The following is an 18,467-nucleotide window of genomic DNA, read 5'->3' on the forward strand; positions in this document are numbered from 1 at the left end:
TGAGGCAGCTTGAAGGCACATTTCATTCCAGATATCACATGTGGTCTCCTACCTCAATTATGGCCCGATTAGGATAGCAGGCAGTCAGACGACCACCTGTTATCACAGTGGTCAGGAGACCAGTCGACAAGCAGGCATTGGTCTGACTGCCCAATTGCTATGCGAGCACGAGGCTGGTGGTTGCACAGTGCTCATTCACACAACAGCTTGTGATGCAGCTCAGGAAAAGGGCTGCAGCACAAGCCCACATTTTAATGAGCACTTCCTGCACCTCCATGCACCATGTGATGCATGGCACACAGTGCATGGAGGTGCCTAGGGGTACCATATGTGCCCCCTGGGCCACTTAACAGTGGCCCAGGATGGACGGGGATCCTATTTGGGCCCCCCAATATCTTTTTCTGGCAGTCTTTACATGGGGGTGTCCCTAAAATGAAAAGGCTGTCGAAAAGGGATATCCAAATTTGGAGAGCAGTGCCTGTCTTGGCACCACTGTCATGGTCAAAGGCCACTCCGACCACTTTGATCCGATCTTAGATCCTGTCAGAGGCGGCGGTCATGTCTCTGACTGCTGTGGGTCGACTGCCAAACATAATAAAGCATTATTTACAACAAGGGGTGGTGAGGGACAGAGTCTCTGAATTAAGCAGAATACTCTCACCAAGTCAAGAGATCAGGGCTAGATCCAACACCGTTTTTTAGCTCACTGCACCATCCCAGTTTCAGAACCCGGCTGTATGCAAATTAGTCTGTTCCTGTCCCAGTGCATGATGGGAACAGGGCAAACCAAACTACAAAAGCCAATTCTTACACTGGGAAGGAAACAAGCTACCGGGGACCGGTTTCTGGCATTTCAGCCGTCTTCGGCCCGGCTTGCTTGAATCCTGATGGTGCAATGAGCAAGGGACTCACATCTGAGTATACCCTTCCACACTTAGGGTGGACAAAAATATTTACAACAAGGGGTGGTGAGGGACAGAGTCTCTGAATTAAGCAGAATACTCTCACCCAGTCAAGAGATCAGGGCTAGATCCAACACCGTTTTTTAGCTCACTGCACCATCCCAGTTTCAGAACCCGGCTGTATGCAAATTAGTCTGTTCCTGTCCCAGTGCATGATGGGAACAGGGCAAACCAAACTACAAAAGCCAATTCTTACACTGGGAAGGAAACAAGCTACCGGGAACCGGTTTCTGGCATTTCAGCCGTCTTCGGCCCGGCTTGCTTGAATCCTGATGGTGCAATGAGCAAGGGACTCACATCTGAGTATACCCTTCCACACTTAGGGTGGACAAAAATATTTACAACAAGGGGTGGTGAGGGACAGAGTCTCTGAATTAAGCAGAATACTTTCACCCAGTCAAGAGATCAGGGCTAGATCCAACACCGTTTTTTAGCTCACTGCACCATCCCAGTTTCAGAACCCGGCTGTATGCAAAGTAGTCTGTTCCTGTCCCAGTGCATGATGGGAACAGGGCAAACCAAACTACAAAAGCCAATTCTTACACTGGGAAGGAAACAAGCTACCGGGGACCAGTTTCTGGCATTTCAGCCGTCTTCGGCCCGGCTTGCTTGAATCCTGATGGTGCAATGAGCAAGGGACTCACATCTGAGTATACCCTTCCACACTTAGGGTGGACAAAAATATTTACAACAAGGGGTGGTGAGGGACAGAGTCTCTGAATTAAGCAGAATACTCTCACCCAGTCAAGAGATCAGGGCTAGATCCAACACCGTTTTTTAGCTCACTGCACCATCCCAGTTTCAGAACCCGGCTGTATGCAAATTAGTCTGTTCCTGTCCCAGTGCATGATGGGAACAGGGCAAACCAAACTACAAAAGCCAATTCTTACACTGGGAAGGAAACAAGCTACCGGGGACCGGTTTCTGGCATTTCAGCCGTCTTCGGCCCGGCTTGCTTGAATGCTGATGGTGCAATGAGCAAGGGACTCACATCTGAGTATACCCTTCCACACTTAGGGTGGACAAAAATATTTACAACAAGGGGTGGTGAGGGACAGAGTCTCTGAATTAAGCAGAATACTCTCACCCAGTCAAGAGATCAGGGCTAGATCCAACACCGTTTTTTAGCTCACTGCACCATCCCAGTTTCAGAACCCGGCTGTATGCAAATTAGTCTGTTCCTGTCCCAGTGCATGACGGTGATGGATCAAGCCCTGATCTTTGGACTGGGTAAGAGTGATCTGCTTAATTCAGACACTCTGTTCATCACCACCCACTTTTCTGAAACATAATAAAGCAGCGGTCAGACCGCTAATGTCAGTCTGACGGTGGCAGTCCGACTTTAATTGTAATGAGGGCTTAGTGAGTAAACAAAATGGGGACATTGCAATGCATATGGGGATATTGGGCAATCAATCAGTACAGGCTTACTGCGTCTTCTAATCAAATTTGGGCAACTTATTTGCCCATTTATCATGAGCAGAGATCATATTAGAATTCTGTGACATATGGAACTATTTGTTCTAAATGAATACTCCATCATCTTTCTTGATAGAACTGACAAACAGGAGGTGGAGTCACAATCATCATCAAAACAAATCTATCAATTACATAACTTTTACCAACGAAAAACCTGCTTTATTTGAATACCTCTCCATAGATCTAAAAATAGGAGACCTACTCCTAATCAAGAAGCACCTCATCTACCACCCCAAGGGAACCACTCTGATTTATCTGCACAGCAAGTAGAAGTCTTCACTGAAAGTGATATAAAATTAGATATTTTTAGGGTAATCAAGGTGACCCCACAGTGCCTACTTTTTAGGCAATAATCTATGTCAATTCTGCAAGGTGCCAACTCACTCAGTGGGTCGCACCCTAGACTTCATCATGGACATAAAAGACAAACTGAAGATTAAGAAGATGAAAATCTCCATCATCTTTGTTGAATGTTCTGACCACTCTCTTATAATGTTCTCAATTACTGCAATGTAAACTGTTCTCAACAGACAAATAAGAAGATTTGGACAAAATTTACAAAATAGTACATCAGACATCTATGCAAGTAACAGCTCTCTGCAAGTCTGAAATGCGTTACTCACAATTTCCCCATGCCATCAGATGTCAACAATCTCACCAATCATTATGCTAAGACAATGACAGAGATCACAGATTCCTAAATCCCTAAATCCTTGAATATAGTGACAACCAAAAACTCAGTCTTATGGTTCTTGAAGGAATTAAATTAAGCTCTCAAAAACTCTGGATGGAGCATTACAATCAGCAATAATAAACTACAAGCAACACATGTTGAAGTCTAAAGCCCAGTTTATCAGGAAAGAACTAGACTTGCCCAAAAAACATCCTAATAAACTAATCTGTGTGATAAAAAAATGCCACGAGACCATATTTCCCGTATAATTCAGCAAACCATCCAAAGAAAAATGTTCTCCAACTTGTTCCCTGATGAAATAAAAAAGATATATTGTGCACTTGAAAATATATGTAAGCACTAAAGTTACAAAATCCTCACCAAGAAATCAGAAAACTGCTGGAGCAGATTCACATAATTCTGTCTGATCCCATCACCATTATCTCCACAAAAACATACCTTCATCTCATAGGTGAGAAATTATTGCTTCCCCCACTCTTAAAATATATTAAAGAAATACTGGCTGAATGACCATCATAAACTCCTCCCTGGCACAATGAGCTATCACAAACCCTTCAAAGTTAGGCAAGTCATTCCATTGCTAAAAAAACTGTACAGATCCAGACGACCCTAACAACGGTTGCCTAGGAACAATCTACATTTCGTGGCCAAAATATTAGAAGACTGTGTCGAATCACAGCTGAAACTAATTATTGAAGGCAATAACCTGCTGAATAAACTCCATTCTGGTGCAGCACCGAAACTGCTACCTTAAAAATAATAGGTGACATCCTTTTCATCTCCAATGAAGGTAGATAATGTCTTCTTGTCCTCCTAGACCTGCCGGAGGACTTTGACATAATGAGCCACAACTCCATGCTGACAATCCTCAAAGATAGGATGGGAACAACAGACATATTGTTTTGATGGGTCACATTTCAGGAAAACCTTTGTCAATATATTAAGATAAAACAAAAATCTGTGATTCATCAGACATACAAGAAGGGTTCTCACACTTTTTTTGCACTCTTACTCACGCTTTACAGCATCTAGATAGAAACCACTAGCTTGCATCATTGCACAATCATACATCAACTACCACTTTTACACGGATAACATATAGATATAGCTAAAAATAACTCTCCCAAGGAAGTTCTGACGCTTTCACAAGTCCTCAATGAGATAAATCCTTCACATCGAAGTGCCATCTGAAACGTATTCCATTAACAATAGAATTTCTCCTAATTTCACCCACAAACTAGTACAAATCAATTCAATCCTGGTTCAGCAAAAAACCTATTCTGAAATGAACTTCCAATAAACTCTCAAGGCTTCATCCATAAAAACCTTTGAACCTACAGGGGATATTAATGACACAAAGGCAAATGTAACTCATAAAAGGAATAAAACAATTAATTTGAGAGCAGGACAAATACGTTGATAGACTTTAATACATTTGAGTTGAGAATGCAGGGACACCACTCATATTGGAGCTCTCAAAACCACCTCACCCCTCAGAGCTGCTCTTCACGCTGCTGCCACAATGGTATTTGACCACATCTTCCACTGTTTCTCACTGAACTGTCTTTCAACAGAGGCTAGGAATAAGTTTAAACTAGTGTGTAGCATACACAAGGCAGTACACAAAGGCATCCCAAGCTGTCTGGTGAGGTAACTAAGGACATCAGGTGGGCAAAGACCTCTAGGGAATGCAGAATCTCTCATCCTGGAAATCCCAAGATAAAGAAAACTAAAACTATCAAACTGAGCTTTTCGGGATATGCTCCCAGACTCTAAATCGCAATCTCCTGAGATTAGAACGTTTACCTTGTTTGACCTACTTAAAATGAAGCTGAAGCCCCTACAGCATGAACACAACCTCCCCTTCGATTCACCTCAACTATTTCATAAACCGTACCGGTCAGAATCTAGATGAACCTTCCTTAAGGACCTGCCCAATACTCAATTTAATCTTTAACAGTTAACTCTGTCACTAACCTCATACGCCTTTCTCCAACTGATGTAGATTCACAAGCTCCTCTGTTCCCCACAAGCTTACTTACTTAATCACTTAAAGAGACTATTCATTTTCATTTAATTCATGAACCCTTACCGCATGTAAAAGCATCTTTTTTTGGGTTGTTCATTCTCTCTATTGTACTTTTCTAATGCAGCACTTTGTCAAACATTAAGTTGAAAGTGCAGATTCTTTTCAAACCCCCAGGTCTTGCATGCACTATGAAAAGTAGCAATTAAAAACAAAAAATATGCTACACCGCACTGATACTTCAGCAGCATTATAGTGAATTTCGATTGAGCATCTTGTTTTTGTTTTTTTGTCTCAGGCATTAGGCCAACCCACACTACAAAGGTACAATTGTTATTGGGAGAAGCATGGCAACACTTGGTGATAGAACTATTGTTGTTCCCAACAGAATCTAGGGGCCATATGTATGAAGCAAATTCACATTCGCAAAGGCCGAAATTCTGTGAATTTCGGCCTTTGCGAATGCGAATTAGCAAAATGAAATGTATGAAGTAAAATCTGGTCCAAAATAAGGAATCGCAAAATTTGCGATCCCTTAAATGCAATGTATGAAGCCAAAAAAAATTCCAAAATGCCCTTAAGGAATCGCAAATTACCACCAACTTCTAGTTGGTGGTAAGTTGCGATTTCCTTGATAAATGCATATTTCAGCATTTTTCAAAGTGCCATGTGACGCACATACATGCCCTTAGGGCATGTATGTGCACCACATGTGCACCCATGCATATTTCCGGGGTGCAACAGGGTGTCCTTTGCACCCTTGAACCCTTGAAATTATTCTCAATTTGCGATTTTCAAATTGCGAATCGCAAAATTGAGAATACCTTCCCATTCATTCCTATGGACCTCCTGGCCTATAGAAATGAATGAGAAAGTATTCCTTAATTGCAATGTGCAATTTGCTAATCGCAATTAAGGAATACTAAGAATTCACTAAAAGGAGCAAATTTGTACATATATACCGATTTGCGATTCTGAAATAGCGATTTCTTAAAAATCGCTATTTCAGAATCGCAAATCGGTACCTTCATACATATGGCCCTAGATCTTTCCCTCATGGAAATGGAAGATATTCCGTACCCAAAAAGGAATGATCACAGGACATTCAGGGTAAGAAATCGTAGTGATGTCCTTGCAGGCTACATCACCATTTAATCTAAACATGGCACCCATTGCTGACCTGATTGCCTCCTTGTGTTTCAATTTATGCTTCTTCAGATGACAGACAGATAATGTTGCGATTAGATGGGGACCTCAATTCTCTATGAGAGCAGCTTAAAAGCTGCTTCATTGTAGTCTAGTCACCAATTGGATGAACACGATCACCCTAAGAATCAACTCGGATAAGACCACAGAAGTGGTGTTTGGGAACCCTTCTGTATGGTCTCCAAAATAGTGAACTGAGTCCCTGGCTTTTGTCCCTTTCCAGTTAGTAACACAAGTCATTTGGGTGTTATCTTTGACAATAAGTTTTCTTTTGATGCCTACATCAATAAACGCGCCTTTAACTTTTTTATGATTAAGGTCCTAAGGAAAGTCTTACCTTTGATTGCCCCTTCCCCTAAGCAGCCTATTTTCCAGGCCCTGGTCATTAGCAGGCTTGACTATTTTGGGAAATTTCAAAAAGCTGTAATTGCTCAAGTTACTGCTAGATGTTCTGCTCGAGTCAGATATAAAAGCTTGAAATATCTTTCACAAAGCTGTAGTACCTCAAGTTGTTACAAGATGCCCCTCCAAATATTCTTCACAGATTTGAGGGGTGTGGAGTTAGCCTAGACATTTGTATATATGCTACTACTACTTGAATTATGTATATTTGTTTTCGATATGAGAATTACATATGCCAGTGCTGGTTTATGATGATTAGATAATATTGCAACTTTCAATAACTTCTTTGATTATCATACAGCATTTGTGAGGACACCCTAATATCAATATGAACTAGCAGTAACTGATATGATAAAGTGCTTTAAACTTTATCCTTTACAGACTCTGTTTTGAACAGAGATATTCAGGTGAGCCTGTAAATTGCAGGTGCTTTTAGTAAGAGTTAGGCTGTGCTTTGTTATAAAACATGCAGTTCAGTTGCTCAAACCAATGTATTTTACTAAAATAGTTTTACTATCAATTATTTTACAAAAGATTTGTTGACGCATTTTTCTTTTTACATAGTTTTATATAGTGCGAACTCGAACAGAATCGGGTATTAGAGCACTTACATAGTACCAGTTGCATTACATGAGGACACATACATTTTTTTAGGCAGAGGGAGATTGAGGGGCAGATGTATCAAGTGCTTTTTTTGTCGCAAACGCTGCGAATCGCAAAATAGCAGCGTTTGCAACAAAAAAACGGGAAATGCGATGTATCAAAAAAATCGAATCACAAAACAAGAAATTGCAATATTTGTGATTACTTAATTTGTGAGAAGTGGTATTCTGAGAATTATTTTGCGATTCCTTATTTTGCGTGTTTCAAGTTTAGCGAAATTCGCAAACAAGAAGTCGCAGCATAAGAAATCGCAAGAAGATGTATTAAAAAAAAATTCGCAAATTAAGAAATCGCAGTTAACACCAACTACATGCAGGTGGTAACTACAAAAAAATATAAAAAGGCACCCACAATGCACTGATCTGTTTTCAAAATGGCTGGACTATACCTGATAGCCAGGAGGCTGCGTATTCAAGCCATTGCACAGAGGAAACAGAGACAGGAGAGAATTTTCAGATTACGCATCACGCTAATCCAGCAGATTGAAGAGGACATATATGACAAATACAGACTTCATCCAAACATCATTTTGGATCTCATTGATTAATTGAAACCTTTTTTGGAGCATCCAACACGCAGGACACAATCAATTCCAACCCATGTGCAGGTTTTGTGCTCACTGCACCTTTTGGCTTCAGGGCCTTTTCAAAGCGTCATTGCAGAGGTTGGCGGGGTGTCACAAAGTGCCCTTTCACGCTTTTTTCATGTCTTCCTGGATGCAATGCTGAACAGGCTTCAACATCACATCTACTTCTCAAACATCCAACAAGCCATACAAGAAACCAAGTTGGATTTCTATCAAATTGCACGTTTCCCACATGTGATTGGATGCATTGACCGAACCCATATTGCCATCACTCCACCAGCAGCCACAGAATATGTTTTTCGAAATAGGAAAAGCTACCACTCCCTCAACATCCAGATTGTGTGCAATGCCAAATATATCATCAATGATATAGTGTCAAAGTACCCAGGCAGCACACATCAATTTTCAGATATAGTGGAATTTATAGACGCCTGAGTGCTGGACAGTTTGGAGAGGAATACCTGCTAGGTAAATCACACTCATGCATACATCCATTCATCCATAATTCATTTGACAATGGAACATACTGTTACTCTTTTGTTTCTTCCATGCAGTGCGTGACTTCATCCTAACACCATACTTGAACCCAGCAAAATAGTGAGAGAAGATACAACAGGGCACACCGGTTAACACGTGGGGTCATTAAAAGCACATTTGGCATTTTAAAAAGCTGTTTTCGCTGCATACACAAAAGTGGACGAGCTTTGCAATACAGTCCTGAAACCTGTTGCAAAATTGTAACTAGCTGTGCAATGCTCCATAACATGGCTATGCGCAAAGGCACAGACATTGAAGTGAGTGAGTCAGACACATCTGATGATGATGACATACTTCCACCTAGAAGGGCTGCAGCAGGAGTAGGAGCAGCAGCTGGCCATCAAAGACGGTCTGAGATTATACGAAATTACTTTAAGGTAAGACAAGCAATCTTACAGAATTTCAAATTTTTGCAAGTGCTGTTTTTATTCACAACACACAAACCATAGTACAGTTTTCAAACAGAAAATGTTAGTTCACAGTAAATGCAAAGTTGCACAAATGTAAAAGAAAGCCATGTTAGACAATGCAGTAAAGCGAAAAGTATTGCGCTGTAATTTGTCACTTCTTCCGCTGGCGGCTTGGCGCAGGGCGTTCTTCTGATTGCATGCTTTCATGATCAGGTAAAGTGGCAGCACGTCTTCCACTTCTGCGCTGGGTCGAGTGAGAAGTTGGTGTGGGGTTCCTACTACTCCTGCTGGAGGTGTCCTCGCTGTCAGCTGAAGCAATGAGAGCACTTGCTCCAGAGTTTGCCGTTTGCACCATTTCAACTGCAGAGGTCACTTTATCCAAGCTGTTTGCCATGTTATGAGTGCATTTACTCATTTCACGATGCATGTTGATAGTGCGCCTGGTGAAGTTGGATGTCACGGTACATAGCCGGTTAATGGCTTTTGTGTAACCTTGCATTCTCACATGTGCATGGTGTGCTGCCCTGTTGCGAGAGGCCTCAGTACGTTCAAGGGTCAAACACAGTCTGTCCATTGATGCTGCCATGTTTTCATGACTTTTGTTTAATTTTAATAGCTGTCTATTTATTGATCGAATGGCCTTATGTTGCAGGCGCTGCACGTGAAGCATATCCTGCTCTAGACCAGCAAAAACTGTGGGTGTTTCCACTTGACCACTGCTGCTCCTACATTTATTCATTCAACCTGTATGTACGTGGCCTTCTTTGACTTTGGGTTGCTCTTGGGAGTCACGAGGGCACACTGTGTCAAGGGCACTGTCTACTGTACCCCAATCATTATTGTCATCTCCTTCCAATAGTGGGAGAGGAGCTACCTGCCTGCGCTTTCTGCGCACAATTGGAGTAGGGGCAGTGTCATCAGTGCATCCTCCTTCAGCATCAGATACAACATGGGGAGGTGATTCATCGCCCTCACTTTGATCCCTGGATTCCCTTGATTGTTCTGTGGATGTAGAGTGAGACATATGAGTTTGTGTTTGTATGTGCATTTTGTGACAAATAACGTTTTTTTTTTTGGACAACTAACTTTCACTGTACTATATTTCTGCATTCTAAATAAAATTACAAACTTTTAATGTATTTCTGTGATGAAAATTTGAAACAATTATGAGTGCACTACAACTCCCATGATGCATTGTTTGCTATATATTTAACTGACTCCCAGGACTACTACATTCCTCACACTGAATACATGCACTACACAAACACACATGCATTAGACTCTTCTTCTGGACTTCTTTGCATGCATCTTACCTTGTGCAGTTGGTGTAGGGTCAAAGCAGTCTATATCAGCCACTCCACTCACACTCTCTGGCAGCAGGGTGGATTCAACAAGTTCCTCGTGTGGTGTCGGTTGTTCTGCTGTTGAAGTTCCACCGCCAGTTTTGTTTGCTTCTTTGATTCTTTCAGCAACCCTCTCTTTAGATCTTTGACGCATGTCATACCATCTTTTATTAAGTTCTTCTATGGTACTGCTTGTTACTCCAACAGCATTGACTTTTTGCTGAATCTCCAGCCAAATTCTTCTTTTCCTTGATTCAGGAACTTTTAATGCCTTCTTCCCAAAAAGCAACTCATTGCTGCACACCATTTCTTCAATCAGAATTTCTTGTTTCTTTTCAGAAAACTTGTGTTTTCTCTTCCTTTTGTCTCCTCCTGTGTGTTCTGGGACTCCATTATACTCCAAACAGGTCTGCTCTGCCTCCAAACACTCTTCAAACTGCCACTGGGTGTGGCTCAGGCAAGCAGGTGCAGGCAATCGCTCCCACTTCCTTGGTGTGATGTCATCAGCCTGTACCTGCATTGCAGATTCCTGTTTTTTGCTATTTCCTAATTTGCGAATTTCGCAATTTAAGGAATCGCAAAATATTCTCAGAATTATTAGCGATTTTTAAGAAATCGCAAAAAAATGGCAAAAATGTACATCCATACCATTTTGCGATTCTGCAATTGTGATTCGCAAAAAATCGCAATTACAGAATCGCAAAACACAATATTGATACATCTGCCCTTAAATGATTTGCACAGAATCACAGGATGTTCTGTGTCATTGCCAAGACTCGAACCCAGTTAGCCCAGATTTGTGGTCGACTGCCCAAGCCGTTAGGACAACTCCTCCCCCCATTGCAACTGGAAATGTTGACAGATGTTTTCATTGAGTCTGGTGCAAAAGTCAGAAGGTTTTTAAAAAGCTGCTATACTTTTAGTGGTTATTAGAGTCAGATCTAAGTGCTTCGAGGCTTTGTAATGCTGTAATACCTCAAGTTGGTATTTACTTGGTATCCCTCTAGGCCCCAGATGCAATTGGATGAAATAGAACACGTAACGCTCTGGGGTGTGAGTGTGACATTGAACTAGACATTTCATAGAGGTTAATCTAATGGTTACTCTAATGGTTTGTACTTTTCTAGATCAATAAATAAGTCAAAATTTGGTTTAGGATCATTAATATTACAACTTTCATTTAATTTCTTGCTTACTATGTAGCATTTATTATGGCACCCTTATTTAAATAGACAGTAGTAGCCATTGCTATGCAGCTGCCATCCTAGCAATCTGTTTTATTTTGGGTGGAAATATACTTGTATTATGCTGTGTTTTGTTAGAAAATTATATACAAATATCACTAGGAGGAAAAATTATTTTTAATTTTTTTTTATTTTATTGTTCTTATACAGCAAAACTGCGAGAAAATATACATCAATCAATTCACATTTCCATCATCTCTCACATGCAAAGGAATAAAAAGAGAAAAAAAGAAAATACAATACAAATTTGTTTACATCCAAATGAAAGACTCATTATTCATAATCATCCCTAAACGCACTCCAAATTTTTGTACCCAGTCTTTTTTTCCTCAGTCCTTTAATTGAAAATAAACTCCGCTCAAGATTATATAGACACAACATTTTAGCACGCCACTGATGAAAATACGGTGGTTTTTCTTGTAGCCACTCCGTAGCTATGCACAGGCGTGCGACTGTCATTGCAAAAAAAATGAAATGGCGATATTGGTAAAGTGGTTCCGATGAGTTGTCTTTTGGGATTTTGCCTAATAACAACATTGCTGGAGTAATAACAACAGTTATTTTAATCACCAAAGATAAAAAACTGTTCAAGGTCTCCAATATAGCTCTGGAGCTTAACACAGCTATAAAAAATATGTATCGCCCCAGCATCATTTTCCCCACACCGGAAGCATTTGCCTTTATTTCCTCCTCCCCATTTTGCCATTCTTTTAGGAGTATAGTATAAATCATATACAGTTTTAAAGAACTGAGCTTTCAAATTTGCGGACATTAAGGCCTCCTTTGATAGTATTAAAAGGTCTTCCACTTCTATCTCTAAATCTCCTAAAGAATCTCTCCATTTTAACTTAACGTTCTCCATATCGTCATTCTTAGCTGAAACCAAGAATTGATATATCACTCCAATTTTTACAGATCTGCGAAAAATTCTAAACAAAATTTCTTTTCAAAAAGTCATGGATATTCTATTGACCTATAGTTTAAGTAAATTTCTGGTTTATAGCAAAAAATGATGAAAGTTTATAGGAAGAAGATTACAACAAGATTACATTGCAGGTATTTTCATTTTGCAAAACGAATCGTACATGTGAAAGACTGATCATCCAGGAAGGTGCTCCAAGTGAAGATACAGTTATCAAGTGATTATCAGTGAGCCAGGACAACAAAAAATGACGCAGAAGGATCAATATTTACAAAATGTACAAAGTGTATACCAATTGCCCAAAACCCTTGGATTCTTTTGTTAAGCAAATGAAATCCAAAGTTATAAAGCATTGGAGTTTATATCCAATAATGAATGTCAGGGGTGGGTGAAAATAAAGTAGGCATTTCAACCACTTAATTGGATAATTCCTCTGGGGTCTTCATCAAGAGAAAACAAAGGTAGATGCCTATAGGGAAAGGTAACAAGGAGTCAGTCCTAGCTCAGTGTCACCTCTACCTGAGCAAGTAGTAAAAGTCTAAGATTAATTCTTACCAGACCAAAAATAATCAGGGACAAGTCTCCATGAAAGGAATGCCACTCACATGTATTTCTGTGGGAAATCAGGAAAATCCATGCTCATTAGATGAAGGGATGCAAAAAGAACAGATGATGTGCGGAACACTGAACAAATCAAACATTCGCCTTCAGTCATAGACCTGGGTTTTGTGTTGCAGTGTGGGCTGGACTGTGGGGTGCAGGGTCAAAATTGATTTGTATATGGCTGGATCTAAACTGGAATGGCGTGGCGTGCAAAAATATGATGGATTAAACCCAGATCTGCGACTGGGGGTGAATGTTTGATCTGCTGAGCATTTCGCCCATCATCTGATTTTTTTCATGTTTTGCCTTAAGTGGGAAGGGTATGCCCAGAAGTGGGACCGTTGCTCACTAATCCACCAGATTTGAGCTAACCTGCTTGATAAGAGGTGATACCCTGAAACTGGTCCCAGGAACTTGTTTCCGATCCAAGAGGACCTGGCCTGGCAGTTCGGGCTAGACTATTCCCATGGGGAGCAGGGTCAAGACTGATTTGCATATAGCGGGGTCTAAACTCGAATGGCATGGTGTGCAAAAAAAATTAGGGATTTAGGCCCTCTTCACAAAGGTAAATTGAGATGAAAGTCTAACTTTACATCTTTCGGTATTCACAAAGAGCATTTACAAGTAGTAAAGTTAGACTTATTGGGATCTCAAGCTGTCCTTAAGTGTCAAAATATCCTGAATACCTAGTACAGTCGAAGACACAGAGTGATGGCAAAATTGTACAGTGTAAAAGTCCTTTGGTCCATATTAAGTAAGCACTTGCATTGTCTTTGTGTCACACAGGTGAATGCAAGGCAACCGGAATGACATTTACAAAGGCATGCAAATCAACATTTGCATTGCCATGCGTCACTTTTTCACCCAAAGGACCACGACAAAGCACCTTGACTGCCTTGCGTTACCCTGTGTCTTGGAGGCGTTATATGGGTAAAGCATGGACGCTCCAGTGCATCTACGCATGCATATTGATGCAAACCCAGATTTTCTGAAGTTAGTAAGTCTGAGGTTGCAGAAAATTGTGCACCTAATCGACCTTGGCATAACATAGAGAAATATCTTTATTTCTTCTCCTTACTTTCTCATTGCTTGTGTGTTGTATTCTGCAGCACAAACACATGGCGGCATATGCCTCTAAGAAAGGTTTTTGTGCAAGAAGTAGCCAATCCAGCTAATGCTATCCTGACCACAACACAGACAGTGTTACAGCATGATGCAAGGGTGCCTGCATTTAAGCTATGCTGTCACAAGTGTGCCACTGCAGGAGGGAGTGCATCTGAGTAATGTTTAGTAAATCTGGGCCCCAATCTCTGATGTGGTAAGGGGGGATTACAAGAACTGTGTGCATTTAGCAATGTCATATGTATTAGGAAGCCTCTAATGATGCCAACTAGACATCAGCATTTCATGGCTACATCTTACAGGAGTGGAGGAGGGAGGGTCGCAGTGCATTCCATGATCCCTAGGGGTGGCCAAAGTCCAATGGCGTGCGTTCTTATCAGAGGTAAATGCAAATCTGTGGCTCTAGTCTGTTTTAAGGGGAGGATACATTATCAGTATTAATTGGCACTGGTCTGATTGTAGTGGGGTGTGCTTAGGTAGAAATGTATTCAGGAAGGAAACTTGGGGCATGATACTGAGTTTGTTGGAAACAAGGTCCTATTAATTACACCTCATACATAATGATCCCATACAGCTTGTTATTTTTTTTAATGTGATGGTTAACATTTATAATGTTTTTTTGGGGGAAAACATGCAGAGTTTGATGCTTGATGGACCAAAGTCAGCATGGTATGGTAAATGCTGTATACATTTCCCATGTTAAATTCCAGGAGGTTTGACCTGCTGAAATTTAATGAAGAGGGAGACATTTAATGTGCCCTATCATTACTGAGTGCATTCAATAACACCCAACTCATAATTCTCATGCCTGGGTAACCCGGAGTTTGAACAGAGGCCAGGAAATAATGACACGCTCATAAGGTCCTTTGAGTTGTCTTTAAATGCTGGTCTCCAATGAAGGTCATGAGTAGGTGCCCTAGTCACCCTGAACAGCCTGTTTAGTATTGTACGTTATAATGAGGGGTATGCATGCATAGAACTAAGTGCATACAGTGCCAGTTTACTGAATCCCAATAGCTCAAAAGTGGATTACCATCAAATGAACTTAGTGATCAATCCTATCATGTGGTTCATGGTTTCATGGGCGGTGTGTGTTTTGGGAAACCTGGCTAGAATGGCATTCCCTTAGGCCAGTCTTGATAGAATCTTAGCATGTATCATCATTTTCAGGTCTTGGGTGGGTAGTAAAGGTGTGATATCATAGATGAGTTTAGATGGTTGTTTGAAGATTTTCTAGTTCTATTGATGTGGTTAGAGAAACTGAGGGGCATATTTACAAGTTAAGTGGTGAACCTGTCGTTAAGCCAAGAAGTCTAACAACACAACACGTTCAGTCACTTTAGAAACACAGGGCTGCACCATATTTACAAGAATATGGTGAAGCCCTGTGTTTTCCCCTGTGCTGGCACTAAATTTAGCTGCCTAGCGCCAATGCAGGCACATTGTAGGGGAAGATTGTTTATGTGCAGGATGGAGACCCTTCCTGCACATAAACAATCTTTAAATGGCGTTTTGTAACTTCTATGTGTTTTGCTCAGTGCAGCAAACATAGAAGTTGCAAAACATAATTTTTTTTAAAGATTGTTTATGTGCAGGAAGGGACACCTTCTGCACATAAACAATCAATGTTGTTTTGCTGTTTACATGTGTGCTCCACAACGCAACATGCATGGGAACAGCAAAAATGAGGAGAAATTAAACATTTCTTCTTGTTCCACCAGGGTAAGAGCTAGTCATAATTTTGACTCTGCCCCATATTTACACCATCCTGGTAAATATAGGCCAGCATTAAAATAAAAGGGTGTTGAGGTGGAACGCCCACAGCAACACCCATTGCCCTCCCCTTTTTACGCTAAGTATAGTGTGAAAGGGTGTCTTATTTACAAGGCAGCTTTAAGCCATATTAAGTGGCCTAACACTGCCTTGTAAAGAAGGTGAAGCCCCTATCACCATCATAATGTCCTGAAAAGTGACTCTGTGGTGGCGACAGGTGCTTGTAAATATGCCCCTGAGTTTTCTATCCAAGAGAAACATAGGGATTTGGCATTCTCAGAGATAGTAGCAGGGCAGCCTAGGACATTTGTCAAGGTTAACCTTTCTTTAACTGGCATGAGAGATGTATTAGGTGAGAAAATAATGTAGTCCGTTTTTTGGGGTTTAAGCCTGAGATGGTGGGCTGTCATCCAGGATTGTATTTTGTTAAGTGTTTTACCCAGTCTGTAGATATCTGCTGGGGAGGAAATTCTCTAGTGTAGTTGAGTGCCATCTGCAAACTTGTGAAAGAATATGTCAAAACTCCTCAGTAGATCACCCAGCAGATCCAGGATAATGTAGCACAGAGCAGAAGTCAGAATGGCCCCCTAGGTTACTGCATGGGAAACTTTTACAGGGTTTTAGATTGCATGCTCTTTTATAATCACTTGTAAGTGGTTCTCCTAGCATGACTTCTCTAAAACATGTTTCCCTGCAAGCCCCAGGCAGAATTATAAGGTGTGGTTAAGAATGTCATGCCTGACTGTATCAAATGCCACTGAGAGGTTATGTAAGATAAGCAAACATGAGTTTCTGTTATCCAGGGGCCTCATTTATGAGCCCTTGCGTCACTTTTACGCCGCCGGTGAGTCACTTTTTGTGACGCACCAGTGGCGTAAAAAATGCACCTTGTTGCGCCATATTTACAAAGTGACGCATCTAGGTAGATGCGTCACTTTGTAAACTCCTGCGCCACATTATACCTGCGCCAGGTATAATGTATGCAAGGGGGCGTATTGACGCAAGAAAAGGTCGTAGAAGTGAACGAGAGATGTAAACGCCACCAAATGAAAGCAATTGTTGTAACTCAGTGGTAATCGCACTGAACACGCTGAGACCCGAATGCGTCCTGTCACGCGTAAGTTGGTATTCCGTGTTTATCTTTGTTTTCTTGTGTTTTAGAGCACATATATCGGTAAGGTGAACCCTTTTACTCACAGCGTTGGCGTAGTATCACAATACAAAAGGCAGTGTCTTTCATTTGGTGGCGTTTACATCTCTCGTTCAGTTGGCACATTTACCTTCACTATTTTCTGTTTCTACAGTTGGGCAACCACTTTGACATTTAGTTTGCGAAAGTTGTAATGTTATAATTGACGTTTGACTATACTTTTGGAGTGATTAATTAGGTCCTGTTTGTTCCTTATTTACAGACCCCTGACGAAGGGTCATTTTTCATAGGACCCGAAATGCATTGGGTGTAATGAAGTCTTGAGAAAATGTGTAAGGATTTGGCTACATAAGAATTGAATTATGTAAGCAAGGATAATCATACAGTCGTATTGAATTGAATAATTGGAATACTCTCATGAAGTGAATAAAATATTTGAACTTGGATAAGAAACTTTGTTTCATTGTTAACTTTGAGCTCAGCCTGGAGGATAGTTGACTCTACCCTCAATACTTTCGAATTTCTAAATTTATTCAGGCAGCTGTCCCTCTAGTTAGACCAGGTTTTAGGGGATTTATTTGCCAGGATGGTGTTAGTGTTCATGGTTAGCATAGGGAGGGGGGCTTCAATGTTTGACATTTTGTAGTCAAATAAATGTGCAGATTCTTCTAGGAGTTCTTGAATGGTAATGGACTTGGATACAGCTTTAATTATTTTAAAAAGCTTTCCAAGCGTATTTTTAGCTGACAAGATATGAGATCTTATGGACTGAGCTTTTGCTTTAAATCCAATGTTATCACCACAAGAAAACTGTACCTTATCTTACCTATAGAAAACATATGAAGAAAATGCAAATGTTAGTTTTGTAAAAAATTAAGTTTTTCAAACAGACTTTGAAATTTGGTACAGCAGAAGCCCTCTCACAATATTTAAAGTTTAAATACTAGAGTCTGGGTCCAGCCGCAGTTCCCTGACAATAGAGTCAACGTGGGAGCCAGTACTAGGCTCCCAGCCAACTATTCAACAGTTTTTTAAAGAATTCTAGAGGTATTTACCTCACCTGCATTATTTAGAAGAAGAATTGCTTTTGGACTGCAGAGGGCATATCAACTCACTGAGCTGTCTTTGTAATTACATTGCCTCTGCCGAGTTCAGTCTTTGGAGAAACTTCAGGCTCTTCAACAAAGGAGAGAATCCTCTGGCTACAGGGAGCGTATTAACCAACTGAGCAGTTGTTGTGTCTACAGTTCATCGGACGCTCGTGAATTAGTCTTTGCGGGCCTTGTTGTCTCATCAACAACATTTCAGAAAGGAGAGCATAGTTGGGCTGCAGTGAGCACCAACA

The sequence above is a fragment of the Lissotriton vulgaris genome, chromosome 8, assembly GCF_964263255.1.
Source record: "Lissotriton vulgaris chromosome 8, aLisVul1.2, whole genome shotgun sequence".
NCBI classification, from domain to species: Eukaryota; Metazoa; Chordata; class Amphibia; order Caudata; family Salamandridae; genus Lissotriton; species Lissotriton vulgaris.